Genomic DNA, 27,576 nt, shown 5'->3' with positions numbered 1-27,576 from the left:
AGCAGACACTGGACAGCCAAAGTAATTTTCAGAGAAAAACAAAACAAAACAAAGAAAAGAGCAGAACAAAACAAGAACAAAACTCACAATTCTTAAGAAATTGCTAGCATAGATTGCAAAGTATATTACAGAGCCATAGTAATAAAAAGAAAAAATCTGCTTGGCACTGGCACAAAAACAGCAAGTAGGTCAATGGAACAAATAGAAAACCAACATTAGTACACATAACTTCAACCATTTGATATTTAACAAGATGCCAAAACCACACTAGGATAAAAGTAGTATTTTCAACAATTGGTGCCGGAAAACTAGTTGTCCATTCATAGAATAAGTTAAACACATATCTATCATCCTACACAAAAATCAATTCTAAGTGGATCACAGATCCCATTTTTAAGCCATAAACATTGAAAATGCTAGAAGAAATCATAACCAGTACCCTACATGATATAGATGCCAGAAAAGACTATATGAATTGGACTTCATTTGCCAAGGAATTAAGGTGAACAGCCAACAAGTGTGTTGCCTAAAACTCAAAAGGTACTGTGCACTTAATAAACAACCAATTCACTGAAGAAAATGTTCACAGAATTGGAGGTAATCTTTGTAAGCTATATATAAGACATAGGTCTAATATGCAAAATATACAAAGATCAGAAATCTAAGCATCAGGGACATAAATGGCCCAATTAAAAATGGGTTATAGATCTGAACAGAGAGCTCACAGAAGAAGAAATAAAAATTAAAAATGAGTATCTCGACAAGTGTCCAACATCTTTAATAGTTAGGGAAATACAAACTCAAACTATTTTGAGGTTTACTCTTACCCCACTTAGAATGATTTCAAGAGAGCTAACAAATGCTGGACAAGACCTGGGAAAAGAGGAATCCCCACTTAGTGTTGGTGTGATGGCAAACTGGTACATCCACATTGTAAATCAGTGTGGAAAATCTCAAAAAGCTAAAAATAGAACTACCACATAATCAATCACTCCATGGTATGTAGGGAGCTGTATTGGATTTGGGCCTGGCCGCTTTGTGACTGCATAGCTCAAGGTGGCTACGTGACTCTTGGCTGTATGGCCACAGATGCTCACCTCTAAGGTGGCTGCTGTAAGATTATGAGATTGTTGGACAAAAGCCTCTTCCAGGAAGATTCTGGGAGTAATCACAGGATGTTGCAGCCTGAGCAAACACCGGATGTCGCTGAGCAGATTCCTGAGAAGGGTTCAACCTTTTCAAAGAACATGTCCCCGGAAGACTGTTGCCTCTTTGTTTAAGGAGGATATCTTGCAGTTTAGTGATTCACCTTATATCCTTGGCCACTTCCCAATACTCCCCCACCCTAAGCTTCAATTCCTGCCTCAGAGCTTTAAATGCTGTACATTCCTCTCAATAAACGAGACCTTGACAACAGAACCTTGCTTGGTCTCCTTCTTTTCTCCTCCCCATGACACTCATGTAGAGCCTCTTCAGGACCTTGAATAACTGAACCCGCTGGACGGGTCAGTGGTATATGCCCAAAGACTGGACAATAAATTAATGTGGTATAGAAGATATAAGTAAGTGTTTTTAGTGTTATTTGTAAATAAAATTGAAATGCCAACCAATATGATAAAGTCACTTATTGCCGAATAGTTTTTAAATACAATTAATTATCTAGACAGCCTGGGCTTTCTACGGATTCTCCTGTCTCCACCTTCCACCTTTCCACAGAAGCACTGGGATCGTAGATCTGTACCTATGTATCCCAGGTTTTACTTGCATTCTGAGGATTTGAACTTACGTCTTTAGGCATGTAGAGCAAGTGTTTTCCCCACTGAGCAGTCTCCTAAGGCTGGTTGTCATTTTCTTTTTTCCATGTGAAAAGGTTTAATGAGAGAATAAGAGTTGAAGAGAAGAGGAGTAAAGGCTGGCCATGAGCACATGGAGGGAAAGGGGAGGGAAATGAGGAGAGAAGGGATAAAGGGCAAGAGGGAATGAGGGCAAGAGGAAGGAGCAAGAGTAAGAGATGAGAACAAGAACTTTCCTTTCCTTACATGAATTGCTTTGTAAGTTTTCGTTCATCCATTGTATTAATAAAGGGGAATATTTATACTAACACTTGACCATATATAAATCTTATTATAAATGTGTTTGTCATTTCCATATTCACTATGAATAACTGTTCTGGTTCAATCATCCAGAAAATATTTATAAAACCCTTCTAGGTGTCAGCTGCTGAGGGTTCTTATAGAATTTTTCACAGCCCTTTCTTGCTGTACATACTTGCAAATATGTTCTAAGCATCTAACTAATTCACTTGAACAGAAATCCAAAATATTTTTATTTAATGAAGGAATTTATCATGTGGGAAGTCAAATATTTAATATTCTTTCAATGGTCGGAGCATGGTTGTCTTTTGTGTGAAGAAAGTGATAAATGTAAGTGCTATAATAGGTTCTGTGTCAGGTAAGTGATCATTCTGTGCAAGCCACAGTAAACTCTTGTGTAACTCCCCATGAGGAAGGCTCAGCTATTGCAACTTGAAATCTAGTGACTTCTATTTGTTCCCTGCATTTCTTCATATTTATTAAAGTGATTTTCTTTTAAACTTATTGAAGCACATGTTTGCGCATTTGAGCATGCGCCATGTGTATACAGATGCCACTGGAAGATGGGAAAGGGTCTTGGATTTCCTAAAGCTGAATTACAGGAGCTTATGAGCTTCCCCAGTGGGCGGTAAGAACTGAACTCTGACCCTTTGCAAGAGCAGGAGGTGTCATGGACTGCAGTGCCATACTAATATTTCTGAATGCCAACTGGGACACAGGCTCACAAAGAGGCAGGAAACACCCATACTTCCAGGAAATTATGAGTTCTACTGGGGATAGGCAGGTCCCTGCACACCGACCCACTGCTTCGCTGTGCAATTTCCCTTCTTGAATATGTCACTAGTGAAGTCTGAATCGAGAAAGATCTACATATTTACATTAACTTAAAATAATTTCTCGGAATCTCCAGAAGGAAAGGTCCACTCATTGGCAGTATTCAGAAGAGTAGACTTCGGTTATTCTCCTTGCTAAGCAAAGCAAAGCAGAGCAAAGCAAAAGAAAACCAAAAAACCCCAAACAAGACAGGAACAACAGCAATAAGAACAACAAAGCAACCGAACAACTAATAAATAAACACACAAAAATAAAAAACAAAAGAAAACAAACAAACCAAACCAAACCAAACCAACAAGGAGGAGCAGCAGGGTGTCTTATTTGGTGTAAATATGTTTTGCTGTGCCTGTTTTAGTTAATTGATAGGACACACATATGTATACCAGTCAACTCCTAAGCCAACATTCCCACTGCCTCCTTAGAACATAGATGTTAGTCTGGAGTCTGATCCCTAACCCTACAAAAAGTTAAACTCTCTAAGAGTTTTTCTATTTTCCCTAGATGATATTCTTGACTTCATGCATATTCAATGGTGTGCATTCTCACCAAGAAGATGTATAGGCCCGTTATTAGCCTTCGTGGGGTTGCCTACATACATTAACTCTTTACAAAATTAAATATCTGGTCTTTCTCTTTGATATGGGCTTGGATTGTATCTAAATTCTAATCATTAGAGCAGATAAAGTTTAAAAAAATGGATCCTTCTTTAGACCTTAGCTTAAAAAGATTTTCTTGATCTAATGAGGATATGCCTGAATTATCACAACACATGCCATGATGGGGATCACAATCTTTTCCTCGACAAGTGGGTAGAAGTAGGCTAAGCTGGTCAGGGAGGGGTGTACTGATAATGGTGATGAGTCAGCGTTTCCTCAGTGCTTCAGTGGTTGGGGAGTGGACAAGGTATGAGTCCAGGTATAGATCCTGGCAAGGGTCCTAAGAATTAGGAGATTTGGCTCTTTGTGTACATCATTTAATTAAAGTCAAAATATTCAGATGACACTAGTTACAGGAGTATATTTAATGTATGTGACAGTTTTTAGTGTAATGACTACACTCCGTGAATTTCAAATCAGAAAGAAAATAACAAAATTATTTTTCCATCTAGTAATTTACACAAGTAATTATTTTGTTCACTTAAGGGAGGAAATGGTTAGAGGGTTACTGAAAACATAAGTGTTCTAACTACCAGATAAATATAGTTTATTCATCTTTTTATTAACAAGATAATTAGAGCTGAAAATAAAATTTGAGGCCACCTGCCTCTGTCACTCCTTGACTGAAGCCTTAATATTATCTAGATTGAAGTTTTTGTCTAAAAATCACCAATGGAAAAAGAACAGATCAGCAGGAAGGAAAGCACATATTTCTGACACACTCAAAGTTCTCTTACTATATTGTAATGGCATATCAGTAGAACTTAGAAATACTCTATAGAAAACCGTATGCTAATTCACAGTAAAATGACAATTATATGATTAATTAATTTATATGCAAGTCTCTAAATATGCATGCAGTAATACGACATTGCCAATAGTCTATGCAAGAATGTAAAAGAAATATGTCAGCCAATGCCTTTCAAATGATAGCAATAGATGAAGACAGAGATGTGGCAACTTTTCAAAGCAAGAGCACGACAATTCAGACAGATCTACTATTGACTGGGAGTAGAAAATTGCCTTGTATGTCTAATTTTTATTTTTTCACATTTAGTCTGTGATGGAATCATTTAAAATGATTGAAAAGATAAGTTCTAAAGACTATACTTTAATTCCAGAAATTTAATTTTTAGAAAGAAAACAGAAATAGGATTAATCTCAAGATCAATATAGGAAAAATAGCAAATATATCTCAGCTGTCTACTGTGAACTCCATAATTTTCCTGAAATTTATACACACAGACCAAGTGACTCACTCCTCTGTTCAACACTCTCTCCACACACAATTTAGTCCAGTCCTAAACACCAGGTCCTCCTCAGACACCAACAGGTGCTTCACAAGTTATTTATTACGCACTATATTACACACAACACACTCTTTCCCTGGATATCCATGGTAACTACAGGATTTGTTTTAGAAGAAGAGAGATTTGTGCCAGGATCCAGATACTGGCAAGATGAAACTATTTTACCACAATTATTGTGGGTGTGTTTTGCTACAAACAGAAAATATTTATAGTACTTCCACCCCCATAGCCTCTAAATGAGGAGGAAACAACACTAGGGGATGGTGGTGAGACAGATGGGCTTGTAAACATATTAGTCCCTGGGAAGGCACCGGGGATTGCATTCAGTATACCCCCTCGGAACCCAAAAATCTGCAGATGCTCAAATCCTTTATGTAATGAAACTTCTGATCCAAAGTAACCTGTGTGCTTTCATTTCTTCATGTACTTTAAATAGCCTGAAGACTATTTTCTATGCTTAATACAATGTTAATTCTATGCAAATACTTTTTATAATGTATTGTTTAGAAAATGGGACAAGAAAGAAATCTATTGTATTTAGTAAATTTAATTTTTCCCAAGTCTTTTCAGTTTATGATTGGTTGATGCTGAACCAACAATTGTCTGTAGTATAATCCTCTATAAATGGTATATATATATATATATATATATATATATATATATATATATGTGTGTGTGTGTGTGTGTGTGTGTGTGTGTATGTGTGTATGTATGTATATATATATATTGTGTGTGTGTGTGTGTGCATGTGTGAGTGTGTGTATGTATATGTTAGTGCTGTTTTTCTATACTCTCTAATACATTCTTTACGGTTCAAGGATAAACTGCATCCTCTCAATGAAAATAACTATATGAGAAAATTGTGGAAATTTATCCAGAAAACAAAAGACTCAGGTAGCAACAGAGTTTCAACACTTGTCCATAGGCTCTGCTTTAGCATCTGGAAAGTTCTACTTAAAGTGAAATGTTAACTCTGTCTTATTTTCTGGATAAAATATCATGATACTGGCTGCATGAAAGTTTATGGGGGCTCCCAGGTTACTAAAGTGAGAACAGAAGGTGTAGGTGAACTGGCTTAAGTCATCTGACTGGATGAACAATGAGGTGGATAGATGGCAGGGCTGTAGGAATGTAAGTTGCTGACCTGGGATTTGAGTGAGAGCTCATGATGACAACAGGAAGAGAGAAATAAAAATAGAGATATTCATTTATGAATATTTAAGTATAAAATAAAGTTAATAAATGTAATAATACATATTTAATAAATAATAGATTTCATAAATTTTAAGTATGTTTACTAGAGTTGCTAAGGACTTTAAAGATCAATTTTCAAGCTGATAAATTTCTTTTCTATAACTTTTGGATACTTACTGATGCCTTTCATTTTTCCAATCTACTATGTGAGCTCTTCAATATGGAACATGCTACCTTTTAGCCATAAACCCATAAACAAAGCGGTAATAACAGAAGTTTATATTAAGCGTCTGTTAAAGCTCTAGTCTTACACTTCTATCCCTACAAAGACTCTTGAGTTATGCACACTTCTAAACGTACACTTGACATTCAGGTGACTGAACAAAAGCCTGAATAAAATTAGTTTGAACCCTGCCAAGTCTGACTCCAAAGCCCTTATTGTCCATTCCCATGATTAAATTTTATTCTTTAAAAACAAAAGATTCTTAAAAATTGTAAATCTTTAAACATCTCCGTAACTTGCTTTAAAATGTTTTCTTTTAAATTATGGAGACATGAAAAATACATCAAAGGCCCAAGAGTCTGTCTCCAGAGACTTAACAGTAAGAAGATTCGATGAACTACTTAATAGGCAAATCAAATCCTTTTAAAAAGTAATGAAGTGGCACTAGTGCAATACTGAAATAAAGGCTAAAAGCATCATGCACCATTAGCAACATTGTCTACTGATGCCATTTGAATCTGGGGTTAAAGATGAGCCCCTATCTGTTTCTTCTGAGACAACTGGCCAATTCACAAAACAAGAACAAGTAGTTATTTGTTACAAGGAACTGGGAAGGAAATGAAAAACAGAAAGTTTATTAAAAAGAGAGATCACGGAGTAAAAAAAAAAAAAGAGATCACATAAAAATATGGAAACATTTAACTACCTCAAGCTTATTTATTTAGCTTTACATGTGATTATCGATTTCCAACTCATTTTAAATGTATAGGGGTATTTTGCTTGCCTGTGTATCTGCATACCATGTGTGTGCCTGTTGGTGTCAACTAAGGTGAAAATTTCTAGTTTCTTTAAAAACTCAGATGTGTCATGTGATATTTTTCTGAAAACTGTCTTGTGGAGGGCATGTGATGTTTTGCTGAAAAGAGATAAATGAAAGGACACCTGGAAAGAATGTGAATGGACCCCACAAAATGAGAAAATGCTCCTGCATTGCTGTGTCGTGCAACCCTTCGGTTCTTCCCATTTTATTCCTTCAGATTCTGGCTGCTTTCTGCTGCTTTCTGCTGATTCAGCAGAACTTTGCTATTCTACTGGATCTTGTTTTGTTACCACTACTGATTCATATTTGGTATTTGCTACTGAACAGAACAGCTGGTATCCTGACCATAATGAGCAAAATTGTCCCCCAAAGAACTACTTCTAAACATGTACACAACACCTATTCATATTAACCTTCTTTTCCCCCTACTTCTGATTGGTAGGCTGGAAGGGACGTTAAATCATTTGCAAACCTAAATAAAGTAAGTTTTGAAAAAAATCTAGGGCTGGAGAGATTGCTCAGTGGTTAAGAGCACTGACTGCTCTTCCTAGAGGTCCTGAGTTCAAATCCCAACAACCACATAGTAGCTCACAACCATCTGTAATGAGATCTGATGCCCACTTCTGATGTGTCTGAAGACAGCTACAGTATACTTATATATAATTAATAAATCTTAATAAAAAATTAATCTAAGCCTGTAGTCAACTGAGACCAGTAGAGGGAGTTGGGACTCCTGGGACTGAAGTTACAGAGGACATAGTCCCTCATGTAGGACCTGGGACTTGTTTTCAGGTCCTTTGGAAGAGCAGCTAGAAGTCTTACCTGTTGTATTATCTCTCCAACCTTTTATTTTCAAGTGTTTTGAATACCAAATTGAAATTAATTTTGATCAATAAATTATTTTTTCTCTAAATTTTTATTTGTTTTCTTCTGATTTTACATTTTAGTCTTTTAATTTTTGTATTTTTGATTCCTTTTTTGGTTTGCTTACCTTGGGACTTTTGAAGGTTTCTCAGTGGGATCTGAGGTTCAAGGATTCAGTTAGATTGGTCATTGATCTATCTCCTAGGATCTGCCTACCCAGCCCCTTTCCAGCACTTGAATTACAACAATTTACCATATTTAGCTTTTAGCAAATGCTCCACATTTGAAACACATTCTTATGCTTACCTGACAACCATTGTCTGGATTATGCTCTCTCCCCATCTAATTTCTGACACTGTAAACAGTGTATTTGATTTCATTTTAGTCCGTTTTGGTATTAGATAACCTGCCTTTACTTTCCGCCTTTTTTTCAAACATAATGTTTTTGTTGATTATTTTGGAATATCACATATTCCAATCATCCCAATCATATTCACTTCTCAATCCTCCTTTCTCCCAGCCTTATGACCTTCTCCTACACAAAAAGGAAGAAACAAAAACAAAAGCCAATTTGTGCTGCTTTTATATTCACTGGACTGTGGTTTAATATTCAATTTGTGAATGCAGAAGTCACCCTTACCTATATTTTGATAAATTTAAAATATGCATATATATATGTATATGTGTGTGTGTGTGTGTGTGTGTGTGTGTATCCACATGGGTTCATCCACATGGGTTTACATATGTTAACATTTAGTTTTGCCTTTCCAAATTGAGAGATAAGAAATAGTAGATGAATAATTTCATTGACTTAATGTCATTTAGCAGCAAATAAAATATGGCCATTAAAATTTTACTAACCCTTTAATGTCTCACAGTTATTTAGAAGCCAAACTAGTACTGAAAAATCACCTGCAAATGCATGTGTCTTGAGGAGGCAATACAGTATTATCTAAAGGTTTTTTCATGGTTAGCCTGACATTTGTACAATATGAGAAATTCTTTTTAAATCTACTTGTTATGAAACTTAGAGTAAATTCTTAGAATTGCTACTGTCAAATAAAAAAAGCAGTATATCACTTGCTACTCTTCTCATCAGTTAATCTGACATAAATGATTTGTATTCGGGGACTGAGAATACTCAGTGGTTAAGAACAGGTACTGTTCTTGTAGAGGACCTAAGTTTGATTTCTAGAACTCACATTATACATCTACAATGGTCTGTATATCTCTAGCAACTGGAACTTCAGTGCATTCTTAGGCATGATTCACAGAGGAACATACATTTAAAATTAAAAATGAAATATATAAAAAGTGTATCCATCTTTAATTGGAGTAATCATGTGTCCCTGCAAGTATGCCTTCAGTGGTTATCAAAGAAAATCACTGTAAATTAACTTTAAAAGTTTCAAATGGATCATGGCTCAATAAATTTTAAAAATGTGCTCAAATGAAAAATAGTTAATTATTCAAGACATGAAACCAAGAGATAGCTTTTGGTTATTCAAATATTTTCTCTTCTTTTAAAAACATATTATGATTCTCAGGAATATCACCTCTGTGTTACAGTAATAAGTAGATACATTGTTACTTTTTATCTACAAAAGAGTTAGAGTACCAAATCTGAGCATTGTATCTAGAAGCCAACTTTGTGTAGTTAACTTGTGCTATCTGGACATATTTATATATTTTGGGGATAACCTTAAGGGGTTAAAATAATCTATACAATTAAAATGCATATAATCATATGAATACCTCTTAATGGTTTGTAGAGAGCTGTGACATGCCGCGCCTCAAAGTTGGCTGGTTTCCGCCTTCCACCCTCCCAATGGTGAGCACTCCTTGCAGTAAACAAGTCCTTATTTGGCTATGTCTGCCTGGCCCACTAGCTTCCGCATAGTGACAGCCTATCTACATGACCCATGTGGCTTGCTAGGACTGGCCAGAGCTAGCTATTTAAGTGTGGTGCACGTTCCCCGGGAGAAGAAAGAGAGAAGGAGAAAGAGGGAGAGAGAGTCAGAAGAGAGAAAGGACAGAGGAGAGAGAAGAGAGAGAGAGAGCCAGAAGAGAGAGTCAGAAAAGAGAGAGTCAGAAGGGAGAGAGTCAGAAGAGAGAAGACAGAGGAGAGACAGTCAGGAGAAAGAGTCAGAAGAGAGACAGTAAGAAGAGATAGAGGTCAGAAGATTGTATCAAGGTTCCTGAGTAAAACTGCTTGAAGAAGATCTCCTCTGGTCATGTCTTCCTTCCTGGTCGAGGTTGGGCGCGGCAATGGTTTACAAAAGCATCTATAGTGTTTGTAAAATAATGTTGATTATCAGTGGAAGATTTCTAGAGTTCATTTTCAAATACTAAGAGAGCATGGGATCACGGGCTGGGAATATGGCCTGTGCTCCCTTTGGAGATCTATTATTGAGGCAAACAAAACCAATAATGCACTATATTAACCAGCTTGCTCTTAATTATTTCCATTGATTTACTATTTACTGTGAGAAAGTTGTTTTTGTTTGTAGCTTAATTCTTAATGTAAAGATATGCCATGTATTCAAAACTGCATGAATGTGCCTACTTGGAAAATCAATCAATGAATAATGGGGGAGAGCTTTTCTTTTTCCATAATTTCAGAATTGATTAGGGAAGAAATCTAGCTTGTTTCCAAAAATCTGTGAACTCCAGGGAGCATCTTTGTAATCTGAACAAAATACAAAGTACTTTGTTATATTATTTAGTGACTTTATTCGTGCACACCTGGTTTTCATGTAAATCTGAGAAATTAAAAAGAGTAAGTCATGAAGTTAAAAATAACAGGAAGACAATTAAAAAAACAGCAGAACCAAGTAATAATTTCAGAAAGATCAAAACTGACAACCCTTTAGCCACTTTTGGGGGAAAAAAGTAGATTCACATAGGAGAAACTAAAATGTTAAAAAAGGGCATTAAAATAGTACTAAAGAAATACATGGGACCATAGGATCTTCCTGGGTCTATACCAAATTTGTTAAGTGACTTAGGGGAAATGGATGACTTCCCAGAAAAGTATACATTAATGTGGTTGAATCATAAGGAATATTAGACTAGTTTAGAATAATAGTATGAAAGTTAGATCAACAATTTAACCCCGCAAAAAAGCAGTAATGTAAAGCATAGTCAGGAGGTATCATGGGGGAGCACAACCAAATATTTAGGGTGAGATGAAGGTCAATGCTCTTCAAGTTCTCTCTGCAATGTAAAGAACATGAAGCACTTCCAAACTCAGCTTATATGCTCAGTATTTATGTTCATATTAATGCTTGAAAAGTGGTGCAATCACTTCAGCTCAGCAAGGCAAAGTGTTTGGTGGACCAGACCGGCAATCAGGGTTGTGTCTGTAGATGCCACTATAGAACAACAACAAAAATCTATTCACCAAAGTTGTTCTTCTACAGCAGACACACTCATCTAATGGCATCACACACACACACACACACACACACACACACACACACACACCACAGACACCATCATGAGGGTTATGAAAATGCTACATGAAAATAATGATAAAGTGGTCTTGTAAATTATTCGGTAATATACTAAAAATAAAATAGAAGAGCCCATTAATAGGATTTGTACCCATTGCAATAAAGTTAGATTTAACTTTGGATACAAGCATGTGTCAAGCAATGTAAATAAAATCTACGACATGTCATATGGTAAAAGGTAAGGTTTATATGACCTTGTCAACTACTGTGAAAACACTTTTGCCAAAATTCATTAAGCATTTGTTATTTTAAAAATGTTAGTAACTTAGCTATAGAAGAATTGTGTCTCGACAAAGTAAAGGTCATTTATAATAAATGCACAGCTAATATATTCTAAGGGAAAACACTATTATCATTTCTAATAAAATAGGAAACAAAGCAAGGAGTCCCTCTTATATTTGTGTAAACAAAACCTTCTACTGGCCTGAAGCTTACAAGATAGGCTAAGGTTGCTAGTACTGACTCCTGCCTGAGCTGAGATACTTGAGAATGTTCAACCCACTCATAGCATTTTTTTTTACTGTCTTTTAACATAGGTTATGGGGCCAGAACTTCTAAGTGGCATAATCTTTACCAGCTGAGTTATATCCTCAGTCCAAGGGTTCCATTCTTCACATCTACCTTTTACAAGGATATTGTTATAATAATTTGGAAATAATAAATGGCAATAAATAAAAAGAAGGGAGAAAGGATTGAGGGAGAGAGGAGAGAGAAAGAGAGAAGAGAAAGAGAGAGAGAATGAAAATAAAATAAAATTAGAAAGTAACCTGACACAGCCAGAATATGGCAAATACATAGGCAAATGCCAGCAGCAAACCACTGAACTGAGAACGGGACCCCCCCCCATTGAAGGAATCAGACAAAGGACTGAAAGAGCTGAAGGGGCTTGACACTCCATATGAACAACAATGCCAACCAACCAGAATTTCCAGGGACTAAGTCACTACCTAAAGACTATACATGAACTAACCCTGGGCTCCAATGAATAGCCTAGTAAGGGCACCAGTGGAAGGGGAAGCCCTTGGTCCTGCCAAGGCTGGACCCCCAGTGAACGGGATTGTTGGGGGAAAGGCAGCAATGGGGGGAGGATTGGGAGGGGAACACCTATATAGAAATGGAGGGGGAGGGGTTAGAGGGATGTTGGCATGGAAACTGGGAAAGGGAATAACATTGGAAATGTAAATAAGAAATACCCAATTTAATAAAGATGAAAGAAAAAAGGAAGCAATCTGTCTCCAGTTTTCATGGACATTATGTTTTTCATGTAGATAATGATAAATATATCATGACAAGACCCTTAGAACTGATAACTCATTCAGTAAAGCTGTAGGATACAATATTAATATAAATGAATAATCAGGAAAATAATCTCATTTACAAGAGTATAACATGAATAAAATACATAGTAATAAGTTTGACTAGGAAGTTGGTACTATACACCCTGAAAACCACAATATATGGATAAGAGTTTTGCAGGCATAATAGATAAATTTTAAAAGAATCTTGAGAATAAATGAAGCTAGATTACTACAATCTGCATTTGCAGTGTAGTACTGGGTAACATGACTGTGCTCATTATATCCACTCAATGTTGATCCTGAGCAAGCATGTAGAGCAACAGAGAGACTTATGAAAACATTAAAGTATAAGTAGTACATTGAAATTTGAGAAACACAGAAACACATGCAGAATAGACAGAAGAAAAAGTTAATGCTTATTTGTAGAAGAGAATGTGTCTACATGCAAATGAATGAGACTGAACCCTTTTCTTCCACTTTAAAAATATTTTTCAAGTACACAAAAGTATACAAAGTATACAAAATGAAAAATATTAAATAATAAGGCATGCAGAAGATAACATCAGGGGAAAGTTCACTGACATTGATTTTTTTTTTTTTGACAGCAAATCATTGAATAGTGTTCTAAAACACAGGAACCATAGAAAACAGTGAAGCAACATCAAATAACAGAGTTTCTATACAGCAAATATAAAACAAAAATACACAATGCAGAATGGAGAGAGTATTTACACACCTTAGACTGATGAAGGATTAACACAAAAATACAGCATTCAATTGCCATGTACCACACTGGTTAGAAGTCTAGTTTATGACAAAATGCTGACCAAAACTTGTTTGGGAAGAAAACTCCAAAACAAGGAGGGAAACTACACACCCCCCCCAACAGAAAAAGGCAAGAAACTAATCTCATAACAAACTCAAAAGAAGAGAACCATGCAAGCATGATTCCACCTCTAACAACAAAAATAACAGGAAGCAATAATCATTGCTCCTTAATATCTCTCAAAAATCGATTGACTCATTCTCCAATAAAGAGACATAGACTAACAGGCTAGATATATAAACAGGACCCACCATTTTGCTGTGACAATGAGAAACAGTACCTCAAAATAAAAGGTTAGAAAAAAAATTCCAAGCAAATGGTCCCAAGAAACAAGCTGGAGTAGCCATTCTAATATTCAGTAAAATAGACTTTCAACTGAAGATGGGGAAGGACACTAAATACTCATCAAAGGAAAAAAATCTACCAAGAGGAACTCTCAATTCTGAACATTTTGTCCCAAATGCAAGGGCACCCACAACTGTAAAAGAAGCATTACTGAAGCTCAAAGAACACATTGAACTTCACACAATAATAATAGGAGAATTTAACACCCCACTCTAACCAATGGACTGATTATGGAAACAGAAACTGAACAGAGACACAATGATACTAACAGAGGTTACGAACCAAATGGATTTAACAGATATTTAAATAACATTTCACCCTAAAACAAAAGAATATACCTTCTTCTTAGCACCTCACTGTACCTTCTACAAAACTGACCATACAATCAGATGCAAAAAAGCCTCAACCACTACAAGAAGATTGAAATAATTCCATTAATCCCATCAGATCAACATAGAATAATGCTGGTCTTCAATAACAACAAAAACAACAGAAACCCCACATACACATATAAGCTGAACAACTCCAATATAAGGATAACTTGGTCAGGGAAGATATTAAGAAAGAAATTAAAGACTTTTTAAGAATTTATTGAAAATGATGGCACAACACACCCAAACTTATGAGATACCATGAAATCAGCGCTAAGAGGAAATCTCATAGCTCTGAGTGCTTTCATAAAGAAATTGGAGACAGCATACACTAGCAACTTAACAGCACATCAGAAAGCTCTAGAACAAAAGGAAGCAAATACACCCAAGAAGAGTAGATGTCAGGAAATAATCAAATTCAGGGCTGAAATAAACTAAGTAGAAACAAGGAAAACTGTACAAGAATCCACAAAACCAAGGTCTACTTCTTTGAGAGAAATAGCAAGATAGATAAACCTGTAGCCTGATTAACCAGAAGGTACAAAGAAAATATTCAAATTAACAAAATCAGAAATAAAAATGGAGAGATAACAACAGAAACTGAGAAAATTAAAAAAAATTATCAGATCCTACTACAAAAGTCTATACTCAACAAAACTGGAAAATCTGGAGAAAATGGACAATTTTCTAGACTTTGTGTCATAGTTAAATCAGGTTCTAATAAAACATCTAAACAGTCCCATAACCCCTAAAGAAAGAGAAGCAGTCATTAAAATCTCCCAACCAAAAAAATAAATAAATAAAGAAATAAAGAAAGAAAGAAAGAAAGAAAGAAAGACAGAAAAAAGAAAAAGGCCAGAATCAGGTGGGTTTAGTGCAGAATTCTATCAGTCCTTCAAAGACAACCTAAAACCAATACTCTTCGAACTATTTCGAAAACTAGAAACAGAGGGAACATGCTTATATCTAAATCACACAAAGACCCAACAAAGAAAGAGAACTTCATACCAATTTCCCTTATGATTATCGATGCAAAAATACTCAATAAAATTCTCCCAAACGGAATCCAGCCATAGTATTTAATACATTTCTGACACATCTCCCTAGGGATAGTATTGACCACAGTGAGCTGGGACTTCCTGCACCAAGCAGTGATCCACAAAATGCTCCTCTGGATATCCGCATGTACTGCATATTTTGCTGAGGTCCTTTTTCCCAATTATGTGAATGAAACTGAAATTAACTCTCTTTTTCGCCCCCCCTCTCTCTCTCCTCTCTCTCTCTTCTCTCTCTCTCTCTCTCTCTCTCTCTCTCTCTCTCTCTCTCTCTCTCGCCGCACACATGCACGCACACAGGCACACACACAACACACAGATACACACATAGAAATACACACATATGTAGAGATACATGGGGAAGGGATTACTTGTGTGCTGCTAGTAGGAATGTAGATATGTGTAGACACTATGGAACTCAGAATGGAAAATATTTCTGAAAAACTAAAAACAACAGAGAACTACTAAGCTATTCAGGAGTAAAAATTCTAGGTGTATGTCAAACAGACCAACATCTCCTTGATCATTGTCATAGTTCACAAAACCAAAACCCGGAAAGAACCTGGAGTCCTATACAGATGAATGAATAAAGTCACTGTGTATGTCTATGTATATGCGTATCTTCATGTATGTGTATACACAACCACCAGCAATGTCAGTCATAAAAATCAGGGAAATCCTGTCATTCATTAAGAAAAACAGATGAACACATAATAACCTCAACTTTTAGAATATTTCAAGTGCTTCAGTTACAAGTATCATGTGATTATAAGGGAATATATATAATTAATTTTAATTATTCTAAGTATACTAGGTAAGATTCAAAAATAAAAATTGAATAAGCATCTTTATACGTGGAATGCCTCCAAAACAAGCATAGGGGATTGGGAGGTGGAATGGCAGAGGTCAGGGACTGATGAGTGCACAAACAGGAAATTCAGATATATTTTTTAAAAAATATTCTTTACATATGCTACATCCATCCTGCAGTCTTGTCTGCTTCTCTGCTCCTTCCAGTACCTACTCCTATCTCACTTTTCCCCAAGATCCACTCCTATATTTCCCTAAACAACACCCAAAGCTCCCTCCCACGAATATAAACATCCTCATATTAAAGAAGTTCTGATTTTGAAATGAACAAGAGCTAGAACTTCAGTGCAGATCCGGAGGCTGATGGGCATGTTAATTTAATTGAGATAATTACCACATGGTTTACATATGAACCTAACATTCATATGATACGTCTTGAATATAAACTATCTTGGCTAATTAAACATTTAAAATACACATTATTTTATCTTTCAAAAAAAAAGCCTACTGTCAGTAACTACAACCATGAAAACAAAACAAAAGAACAGCAACTGAAACAGAGCTCAACAGAAGCAGAAACCGGTTATCCCAGACTTTTTGAATCATGTTTTCAACTTAGATTGATAAAGCTGTCTCAGTAGAAATGCATTCCACCAACATTTTGCAATTGGTTTACATTTTTTGCAATGCTCACAATCAATGCACAGGACCCTGTTAGAATGCACAAAATAGAAATCATAAATATCCATTGAAAAGTATTTGAGATATATACAATACTATTGCCTTTAGGGCTTAATTTTGTATATTGTAAGGAGATGAAAATAAAGCCCCGAGGCAGGAAACACACTATATCCTTCAATGAATAAATTATATCAGAGAATGTGCTTGAGAGACTGGAGGAGACGCAGGCAGGCTGCTTCAGTAATAAACAGGGTCTCTGATGGAAACTAGTGAACTTTGCATGTTATAGTAGTATTAATACCATATAAATAATTTTTCTACATTTAGACATATTTTTACCATACAACTTTAAAATATGACAAAAACCCAAATCTTGGGCTTCTTGTAGCTGTTACCACAAGGAGTAATAGAATACATAGTAAATCAGAGGAAGAGTGTAGAACTTAATGCCAGAGATTTTTAAGTAAGACAAAGGAAAATAATCTTCACTTTGATATTAAGAAGCTATTACTGACTTTGTGAAGGATGTTTGTAATGAAGAATAGCTTTTAGCAGGAATTAGTTTCCAATGAGATGGGCATGAATGAGACAGTAACAATGATGTGAAGGAAGAGGGGAAAAAGGAAGACTGTGAGTAAATAAAAGAAGAAGATTTGTTGGTTCCCAAACTTTGGGTTGAATGAGGAAACTCATATTGTTATAATTGGGTTAGTATATCACAGTGAAAAATAGCAAGGTATCACAAATGTAAATCGTCATATCATTTATGGACTTTATGGCATTCAATATTCATCAAATATTTTATGTTCTCTTCTTTGTCTCAGTAATTTTGTTTCCAAGTACCCTCATCTCCCCAAGTGGGCAAAGACTTTCATAAAGAATGTTTATTACAGCAACATAAAACTGACAAACATGAAACTAACCTAAGTATCTAACAATAGATCATAACTAATAATAGGGAATCACTGTAAAATATTACCATGTTATTAAAAGTGTTCTAGTGTAGTTTCTATAATTGTGATAAACACTATGATCAGAAGCAGCTCAAGACAGGAAAGAGGAAGGGGCTTATTTGGCCTACAGGACATGGTTCATAGTGAAGGGAAGCCGTGGCAGTGGCAGTACTCTAGAGGCGGGAACTGAAGTACAGACCATGGAAGGTTGGGGCTTACTAGATTACGTCCCATGGATTGATTAGCTAATATTCTTATACAATCGAGGCATATTTGCCTAGGCATGGCACTTCTCTCATCAACATCTCGTTCTTACATCAATAAACAACAGCAACAATAATAAAAAAAAAACAGAAAGAAAAATGTTCCAATAAACACGCTCACCAGCTAATCTGAAAGAGGTCATTCCTCAATCGAGATTTCTTTTTCCCAAGTATTTTTAGGTTGTGTCCGGATGACAAGAACTAACCATGGCAGATCAAATTTATCTAAATATATAACCAGAAGTCAAAACCAATAATAGGGAATCATTATAAAATATCACATTAATAAAATACGTATCACAATGAGGGATGGTTTAAAAATTACAAGGAACCAAATGCTTTAAAATGAGGATATATATTTATACTGTAAGATTCTAATATAATTTTGTATATGGAAATAGGATAAAACACTAAAATATTATCAGTAGTTGGTTCTATACTAAGATTATTTTAAATTTTTCAAAAATTTGATGATGTATTTGTCTGTCTTGATTCTTCAATTAAGAGCACTTGCTGTGTTTGCCATGGACCTACGTCAGGATTCCAACACAGAGCTGCCATGGAAGTCAGGAGATTTATGAGTTACTTTTATCTTCCACGTTGTATTTTGATGATCTGCTTTGAATGGGTTGGCTAACCTATCCTACTGTAAAGACATTAACTTCCAATATTAATGGTCAGAATCACATCTCTCTCTCTTATTTCAAAAGGCAAAATTGAAGTTTACTGAAAAATGTTTTACTACAGACATAATGTATTAGGAGAATACGTGATATAACCAGAAAAGGGCTGTGGGAATTCTCAGGAGAGATAATCAGTCTTAGTACCTCTTCTTGTCCGAGGGGGATGTTCTCTAGCCATGGTTAGAAATGAGGTGAAAATAGAGAATAAATCCTGAGCCAATGCATATCAATGCCTATGTGAATTGTATGATACCTACATTTTATTGCAAATATGTTAGTAAACTATTCTCCCAACTCAAGCAATCACATCATAAATATTTACACTTTTTCATTGACTAGTTTGGGCTATAGACTTAAAATTTAACCCATGACCACTAGGACACTGAATCAGGATATGTGCAGTCAGAGAACAGGAAAGAGAGGTTAGTGCCTTAACCACACCACCATGTTGCAGGGAAACCTAAAATCATTCAAAGTTCCTCAAACTGAAAGAAATACATCAAAAAACAAATCAAACCAAACAAACAATTGAGAAATAAACAAAAACAAAAATAACCCCCAAATTTTATCCTATGCATAAGCTGGATGAATAAATCTGAAGCAGAAACAGTTTTCTTAGTAAAAACAGTATTGTCTTGAAATTTTGGGTTTTTTTTTTTTTACTAAAAGCATACATGATCGCCTGACACCATTCTTTTCTACAAAGAAAGGAGCCATTGTACTTGGCATCTGTCCCTTATTGACTCTTCTTGGGCCGTTGGCCTGTTTAATAACATGGCCAAGTATATGGACTCAGCAAATGTGGTTAAAAGTCAGAGGCTGCTTCTTTGTATTTATCTCAGGTATACCTGAACAATGCTGAAGTCCATAGGTCAAATTATTATCTTCAAATTAAAAATCCAATTCATAACCCCAGCTTCAAAACATGAAACTTTCCTGCCAGCCACTTCTTATTCCAGGAGTGATGCACTTTTGAAATCAAAGGGTGCTCTAAGAGTAGCTGAAGAAAAGAGAATAAAAAGCCCAAAGGTGTTCAATTGTATTCTAGCATCATTTTAAAATGTGCAGCTTACATAAAAGCTACAGAAAGATTTCATTGGAGTATACACTTCAACACCTTTCTGAATATTGTATTATGCATCCAGGGACACAGTAATTCACTGACACTGCTACAATTCATTTAATATTTCATGATTTTATCTTTAAAATCATAACCTCAGACAATGTAATTTGCCATGTTCCTTCTAGACCAATGCTTGCTACTTACAGCTCTTCTCATAGGTTCAGACTATCTCCTGTTATCTGCATTTTGTTTGTTGGGGTTCAGGTTTTTTGCAACTTGGTGACAGAGGATGGATTCAAAGATACAAAGCACCAGGGTTGTACTTTATTGATCCAACAGTCAAGACTGACATATGCAAAACAGAGACACTGCACAGTCAGGATTGTTTCTTGCTTCCAGAGTCTATTTCCTCTAACCTACCTCATCTCCTAACAATGGTTCTCTCAATACAGTGGACAATACTATCTTCCATTCAACTCTAAATAAGGTTCTGGTTATTCCCATCTGATGAGTCATTTCTTTCTAGGGTGTAATAGAAAGGTTTCAATATCCTGAATGCCTTGTGTCCTTTGTGGTGTATATGTGGGGTGTGTGTGTGTGTGTGTGTGTGTGTGTGTGTGTGTAGTGTAGTGTGTGTTACATGTATATTTAGTATAATACCATCTCCAAGTGAATCATGGTGTCTCACTGATCTCTCTTTCTTTGAGGTGATTGATATTGGGTATTTAACAACTCAGCTTTCTTCTCAACAGAGGGCAAAACCCACAGAAAAACACAAAGTAAGACTTTCAGTTATGTGCATAGGGAAAGGCTCGTCTGAGCCTCACAGGTTTATTTCTCTTCTCATTACTGTTAATTGTTTCCATCATTTACAAGTCTATTCTTCTCTGAATAGAAAACCACTTCAATCATCATAATCTCTTATTTTACTCCCTCCATGTCAATGTCTGCATGAACTTCTGTAGATGAAATACAGATATTTTCATTAAGACTTATATTGCCAAGACCTCTGTTGTTTAACTTTTTTCCATATAACCTTCCTCGAATTGATACATCTTTTCATATCACATCTTAGGCATTTTTCTGTAATTTCACTCCCCTCTCAAAGTATTGATTAGACACATTCAACCATCCATGGTTGCCGAAGGTCGATGTTTACTTGAACTTATGACAGAGAATATTTTGGAGGGACTCATCAAGAAATGTAAAAGTGGAAACAAAAGTAAGAGAATCTCAGTGCATGAGGAAAGCTGATACGAGGAAGCTTCTCTATTGTCGAGGCAAACAGAGAAAGGGACTGACCAGTCAAGGGTCTGGTTGAACACTAAGAAGGTAATAAACATATTTTCTTTAAGCTACTATGTAGTCATTTGTTTGTTCAGCTTAGAGCACCAACCCAATACATTAAATCCATCACATTTTATACTAATTATCTTTCAACAAAATGTGTTTCTTGTTACCTTTCTGTGACTGTGAATTAGCATGGTTCTCTCAAAGACTTCACTGGGATGTGCTCTCACTTCCAAGCCTATATCAACCTTGTACCCAAAAATCATGGAATCATTCTGTGTACGCCCACTTTCTACTGGGAGGGGAGTGAAGTCTGGACTGTAAGAAAGGATTAAAATAAAAATAAATAAATTCAAAAAATAAAATAAAATACAAAAAGTGCATGTGCATAACCATTTATCCAAATGTGGGTATTTTTCCTACACAGGTCTTCTCATTAAAATGCTGTTCATTTAACCACTGAACAAATGAAAATCCCAAACTTTAATTTTTGCCAAATTGCATATTGACTTAGTAGTAGGCAATGTTTGGATTTATGTGGCCTGACAAATCCTGGTCTTAACCATAACAGAACATTTTCAAAGCAACCAGATGTATTAGATCTTACTCTTGTACACTTAGCAGGATTTATATTCTGATTGACTTTATTCATTGTCTTGTGAAATCTTTGAAAATGACTGATCTCAATGTTATTTAGTTTCACTGGAAATTTACCTTTGTATGTCTGACATACATATATATATATATATATATATTCATGTGAATGTATACATGTGTGCATGTATGTGAAAATCTGTGGACACCATCATATGTTCCTTTCAGTTATTCTCCACCATATTGTTCTGCTGTATGGTCTGTGCATGAACTTGGAGGTATTCAGTGTAATCCAGCTACCCAGCCTGCAAGTTTCAGGAAATTGCTTGACTCCCCATCAAGCAATGCAGGTCCAGACACACAATACCAGGCTCCGCTTTTTTATGGGTGCTGAGCATTGGACCTGCTCATCACTTCACTACTGACTGAACCATCTCTCTGGTCCTTGGAATTTATTTATTTTCAAATGCATAAGTTTACACTTAGTACTGACAATTTAAGTAGTGACTGAAGGATGTGAGAATGTCAGCACCGCAGCTTATTACCTGTTCCTACAGTTCTGAAATGTGTTTGGCCCCAGCACTTCCCTATGGGTTCTGCACAAGAGCTATCTTCTGTGGAATTTGGCTGGAGATGCTCACTGATTTTTGTTCTATTGCACACACACACACACACACACACACACACACACACACACACACACACACCCTTCGGCCCTTTCACCCAGGAAAACATTCTTTTCCACATGAGTCCTCAGTTTCTAATAATAAAAAAATGTATTTTAATGGTTTGTACTTTGAATAATGATTTGTAGGTTAAGACCATACTTTGTAAAACATTATGTAAAATCAGTACAGGAGGGCTGCCATGCATTCTTTTATTAAATACCTTTGTTATTGGATATTTTCTTCATTTACATTTCAAGTGTTATAACCTTTCCTGGTTTCCCCTCCAGAAACCCCCTATCCTATCCCACTCCCCAAGCCCACAGCTGCTATGAGTGTGCTCCCTTACCCACCCATCCACTACCCCCTGCCTCGCCGCCCTGGCATTCCCTTACACTGGGGCATCAAGCCTTCACAGGACCAATGACCTCTCTTCCTATCGATGCCTGTCAAGGCCCATTCTCTGCTACATATACAGTTGGAGCAATGGGTCCCTCCAAGTGTAATCTTTGGTTGTTGGTTTAGTCCCTGGGAGCTCTGGGGTGTATGATATTGTATGATATTGTTGTTCTTCCTATGGGGTTGCACATCCCCTCAGCTACCTCAGTCTTTTTTCTACCTCCTGCACTGGGGTCCCTGTCCTTAGTCCAATGGTTGGTTGCAAGCATCTGCCTCTGTATTTGTCAGAGTCTGGCAGAGCCTCATGGGAGACACCTCTATCTGGCTCCTGTCAGCATGCCCCTCTTGGCATCCCCAATAGTGAATAGGCTTGGTGATGGCATGTGGGATGGATCCCCATGTGTAGTAGTCTCTGGGTGGCCTTTCTTTCAGTCTCTACTCCATACTTTGTCTTCATATTTCCTCCTGTGAGCATTTTGTTCCCACTTCTAAGAAGGACTGAAGCAACCACACTTTTGACTTTCTTCTTCTTGAGCTTCTTGTGGTTGAAAATTGTATATTGGATATTCTGAGCTTTTGGGCTAATATCCACTTATCAGAGACTACATATAATGTGTGTTCTTTTGTGATTGGGTTACCTCACTCAGGATGATATTTTCTAGTTCCATCCATTTGTCTAAGAATTTCATGAAGTCATTGTTCTTAGTAGCTGAGTAATAATTTATTGTGTAAATGTATCATATTTTATGTATCCATTCCTCTGTTGAAGGATATCTGGGTTCTTTCAAGCTTATTGCTATAATAAATAAGGCTGCTATGAACATAGTGGAGCATGTGTCCTTGTTATATATTGGAGCATCATTTGAGTATATGCCCAGGAGTGGTATAGCTGGGTCCTCAGGTAGCACTGTTTCCAATTTTCTGAGGAACCTCTTGTCTGATTTCCAGAGTGGTTGTACCAGCTTGCAATTCCACCAAGAATGGAGTAGTTTTCCTCTTTCTCCATATCCTCAAAAGCATCTGCTGTCATCTGAGTTTTTGATCTTAGCCATTCTGACTGATCTGAGATAGAATCTCAGGGTTGTTTTGATTTGCATTTTTCTGATGACGAAGGATGTTGAACATTTCTTTAGATGCTTCGAGGCCATTTGATATTCCTCAGTAGGGAATTCTTTGTTTAACTCTGTCCACATTTTTATAGGTATATTTGATTCTCTGTTGTCTTCTTGAATTTTTTTTTATATATTGGATATTACCCTTCTATTGGATTTAGGATTGGTAAAAATCTCTTCCCAATCTCTTGGCTGCCATTTTGTCTTATTGACAGTGTCCTTTGCATTCTATGAGTCAAACCTCAGAACTGGACCATTCAAAATGAAATCATAGTTGATTGTAGTTTCATTCCAATATCCACCACTTACGTTTCAATGCCCCGTTAAGGTCTATGAAGTAAATTTCTGCTGATTACAGTGAGGATTTATGTTTTTACACCAATGTTCTGATATGAAACAAATGGTTATGTTTATATAACCACTTTTTTACAAAAACAGCCAAAATCTTGAAGTATAGTGGATTCTGTTTCTCTCTTCTCTGACAGGATATTCTGTTTCCAACATAGGTCACAATGCTAGAGGTTAGGACAGAGCTGATGCAACACATAAGAAATAATAATAAAGTAAAACCCTACACAAATATAATATTAATATCCATAAAATATACATTTTAAAAGATCAAGTCCATTTTCTGTTTTGTGTAAGTGTAAATGTTTAGAATAGAGGCATTTTTAGTATCCTATTTCTGTCTAGATTGATAGTTAATATAACATACGATGCCACTGGTGGTCTATTTCTGGCAGCCTGGGGATAGATAGTCCATCTTGTAGGTAGCACCTTTCTGTAGTTTGTAATTCTAACTCCTATTCACAAGATTGACACCATGAGTAAATTATTATCGGCATACCAATTTCCCCGACAGCAGATCCTATCTATCTTAGGGCTATTAATACTTAAATTTCCATTTGGGGACTTTAAATCACAATGTTGTACTCTAAGCTCATGTTATTTATGACACTGATACTTTTCAACACAATAATTGAATGATTTTTATTTTTAATGAGGAACATTGACTTCACCAAAGAATGTAGTTTTTTGTAATTATTAAATAATGTTTTCCTATTACCTTCTAATCATCTATCCTTCTAAACTTAATAGAAACTATGCATATGCAATGACGTGTCCACACTTTTCCATGAGGATACTCAACAGAGGATGGCATATAATACAGAGATATGAGACTGCACGATTATTTATCTATTGCTGTTGCTATAGGGCGCAGTTATCACCACTATAGTTAATACAGACCTATATTGCTAGTTGTAGTTCTGTAGTAATTAATTACTCCAGTCTTCTTCTAGAGAATAGCATTTTCTTTAACACTGTAAGTCAGTTTATTTCCACTAAAAAAGGATTTGGCTCAAGTGATCAATACAAGGACTATTAGTCCCTTTCTTCCAACAAAAGGATCAGCAGCTGTCTTTCTCTAAGGTCCAGTAATAAAATTTTGTTGCTAATACTTTAGTAAACATCTCAACTAACAGTTATAATTGGTTCTGGAAAAGGACGGAAGGTAGAGACCCTCTTTTTTTTTTCTTTTCTTTTTTTCGGATCTGGGGACCAAACCCAGGGCCTTGCACTTGCTAGGCAAGCGTTCTACCTCTGAGCTAAATTCCCAACCCCGGTAGAGACCCTCCTTAACAGTTAATAAATCTCTTTATCTTCTACAACTCACTAGAGTTGCAATGTTCATACTCACGAGCCTCAGAAAAATTCCTGATACATCTCTCACTGTTTAAATCCAACCCCAGGCCCAAAGCTTTACTGAGTCACTCTTCCTGCAATTTCCACGGAGGCCAAGCTAATACTGGTTACTATATCTTAGACAAATGTCTGAAATTTCTGAAAATTACCAATTTGATAAATAACAAGCTACAGTTTTTCCTTATCCCGTGATTATTTTTCCCCCGATAAAATAAAGCTGCCTCAGCAGGTGGGTTTTAAGATTTGGCTTCATTCTCTTTCTTCTGATTATTGTATATCCAAGATCCCCCACTGACATGAGGCCATCACTGAATTCTTACTCTTATTCCCAAAGATCAAGGACATTACATGTGCTCATGCATAAAAATAATCCCTCAGAACACCATTCACCTTCAAACTGGCTAACCAATATATAGGATTATTGAGTTTTAGAAATGTGGCTAGAATGAATATTGCCTGCTGAAGAGACAGAGAAATCAATTTAAATGTCATTTTAAATGACATTTAAATAACTGGTAGCCAATTTAGTTACTGAGGCAAATTTTAAACATCTGAGAACAATTTAACTATGTTGAGTCTATCACTGTAACCATAAAAGTTATGAAACATTTATGCTTTAACATAGATATGTTATTTCTGATGGGAACTCAGCTTCACAATTGAGTTATGCCATAAGTATAAAATATATCACAAATTCTTAACAATATAGCATGAGAAACGCAAAATAAAATATCGATCCTTTTCACATTGTTTACATATAAAGTGACAATCTTGATAAACATGGTAATTAAAATTGATTTCATTTCATGTTTTGAAAAAAAATAGAAAGATTGGATCTTCATGTTTTATAGGGGGTGTGATAAAGACTACAAGTGATCCTCAGTATAAAGTACAAAACTTTATGTTTCTGTAGTTACTGATGTTTTCCAACTAACCTCAAGTCCACTACCTATCCTCTCCTGATGAAAGCTTAAATGCTATTGGAAACTTTGTCAAGTTTGAAGCAAGAGAAAAAAATGTTCTTCAGATGAAGAATATTTCTTGTAGTTATGATCCTAACTGAGTATCTCTACACATCTCCTAAGTTACTTTTTTAAATACTTAAATCACATGTAGACAAACCAGACCAGTAGTGCTGGGAGATCTCAGATCAATGGCTTCCTAATGAATGACCAGGTTCCTTTATTCATCTAACTTGTGACATTTTAAGTCTTTGTTCAATGCATAGCCTTATCTATTAGGCTACTCCAGATCTTGATAATTATCCCTGTATATTAGACTCATTTGAGATGTCACAGGTGGAAGAATGGATGTAGGGATCTTTGTCACTATTTCCAATTACAGTGGAATTGGTCTTCAGCAGTTGGTTCAGATTGCTTATTTGATAAAACACCAATAAAAGTGTTTGCCCAACCATGAGCCTTGTTTTGTAGAAGTTATTTTACTTAAAATGAAAATTTAGATTTATAGGTAGTTTGTTTAAAACTACTTTTAGTTCCTCCTTTTAGATACAAGATATCCCAATAATAAAGTGAAACTAAGAAAGATTGTTAGTATTCTCTCCCAACCTGAATATTTCAGACTTACAACAGTGTTTATGAAGTGACTATTTAATTAAGGTACCCAACTCATGATTAAGTAAGTATATGGCTCCATCCACCATGGAGTAGTTCTATATCCATCCAACACCATAGCTTTCCTTTTCTCATCCATCCCTGCCTTCTGTGATTCACTTGCTATACATGACAGAGTCCGGACTGTACTTTGGAACTGTTAAAGGAATCTATCTAACATTTTATTTTCTATTCCATCTAAGCCTTCCAAACCAAAAAAATGACAGAGATCCCATATGTAAGGGCAATGCAATATTAAATTTAGATTTATCTAAAATGCATAAATAAAAACACAGCTTTTTATATTTTGCTCTCTGAAAAAATAATATGAGTTTAACTTGA

The 27,576-nt window shown here is 35.9% G+C and overlaps 1 protein-coding gene across 1 annotated transcript in view; it reads right to left on the bottom strand.

Annotated features, from left to right (window-relative positions):
• The window catches only part of Cntnap2 (contactin associated protein 2), a 2,247,664-nt gene that overhangs the window by 1,601,062 nt on the left and 619,026 nt on the right, over positions 1 to 27,576 (bottom strand).

This window comes from Rattus norvegicus, chromosome 4, assembly GCF_021556685.1.
Source record: "Rattus norvegicus strain SHRSP/BbbUtx chromosome 4, alternate assembly SHRSP_T2T, whole genome shotgun sequence".
In the NCBI taxonomy this organism is placed as follows: Eukaryota; Metazoa; Chordata; class Mammalia; order Rodentia; family Muridae; genus Rattus; species Rattus norvegicus.
This window is presented reverse-complemented; position numbering and strand designations above follow the sequence as displayed.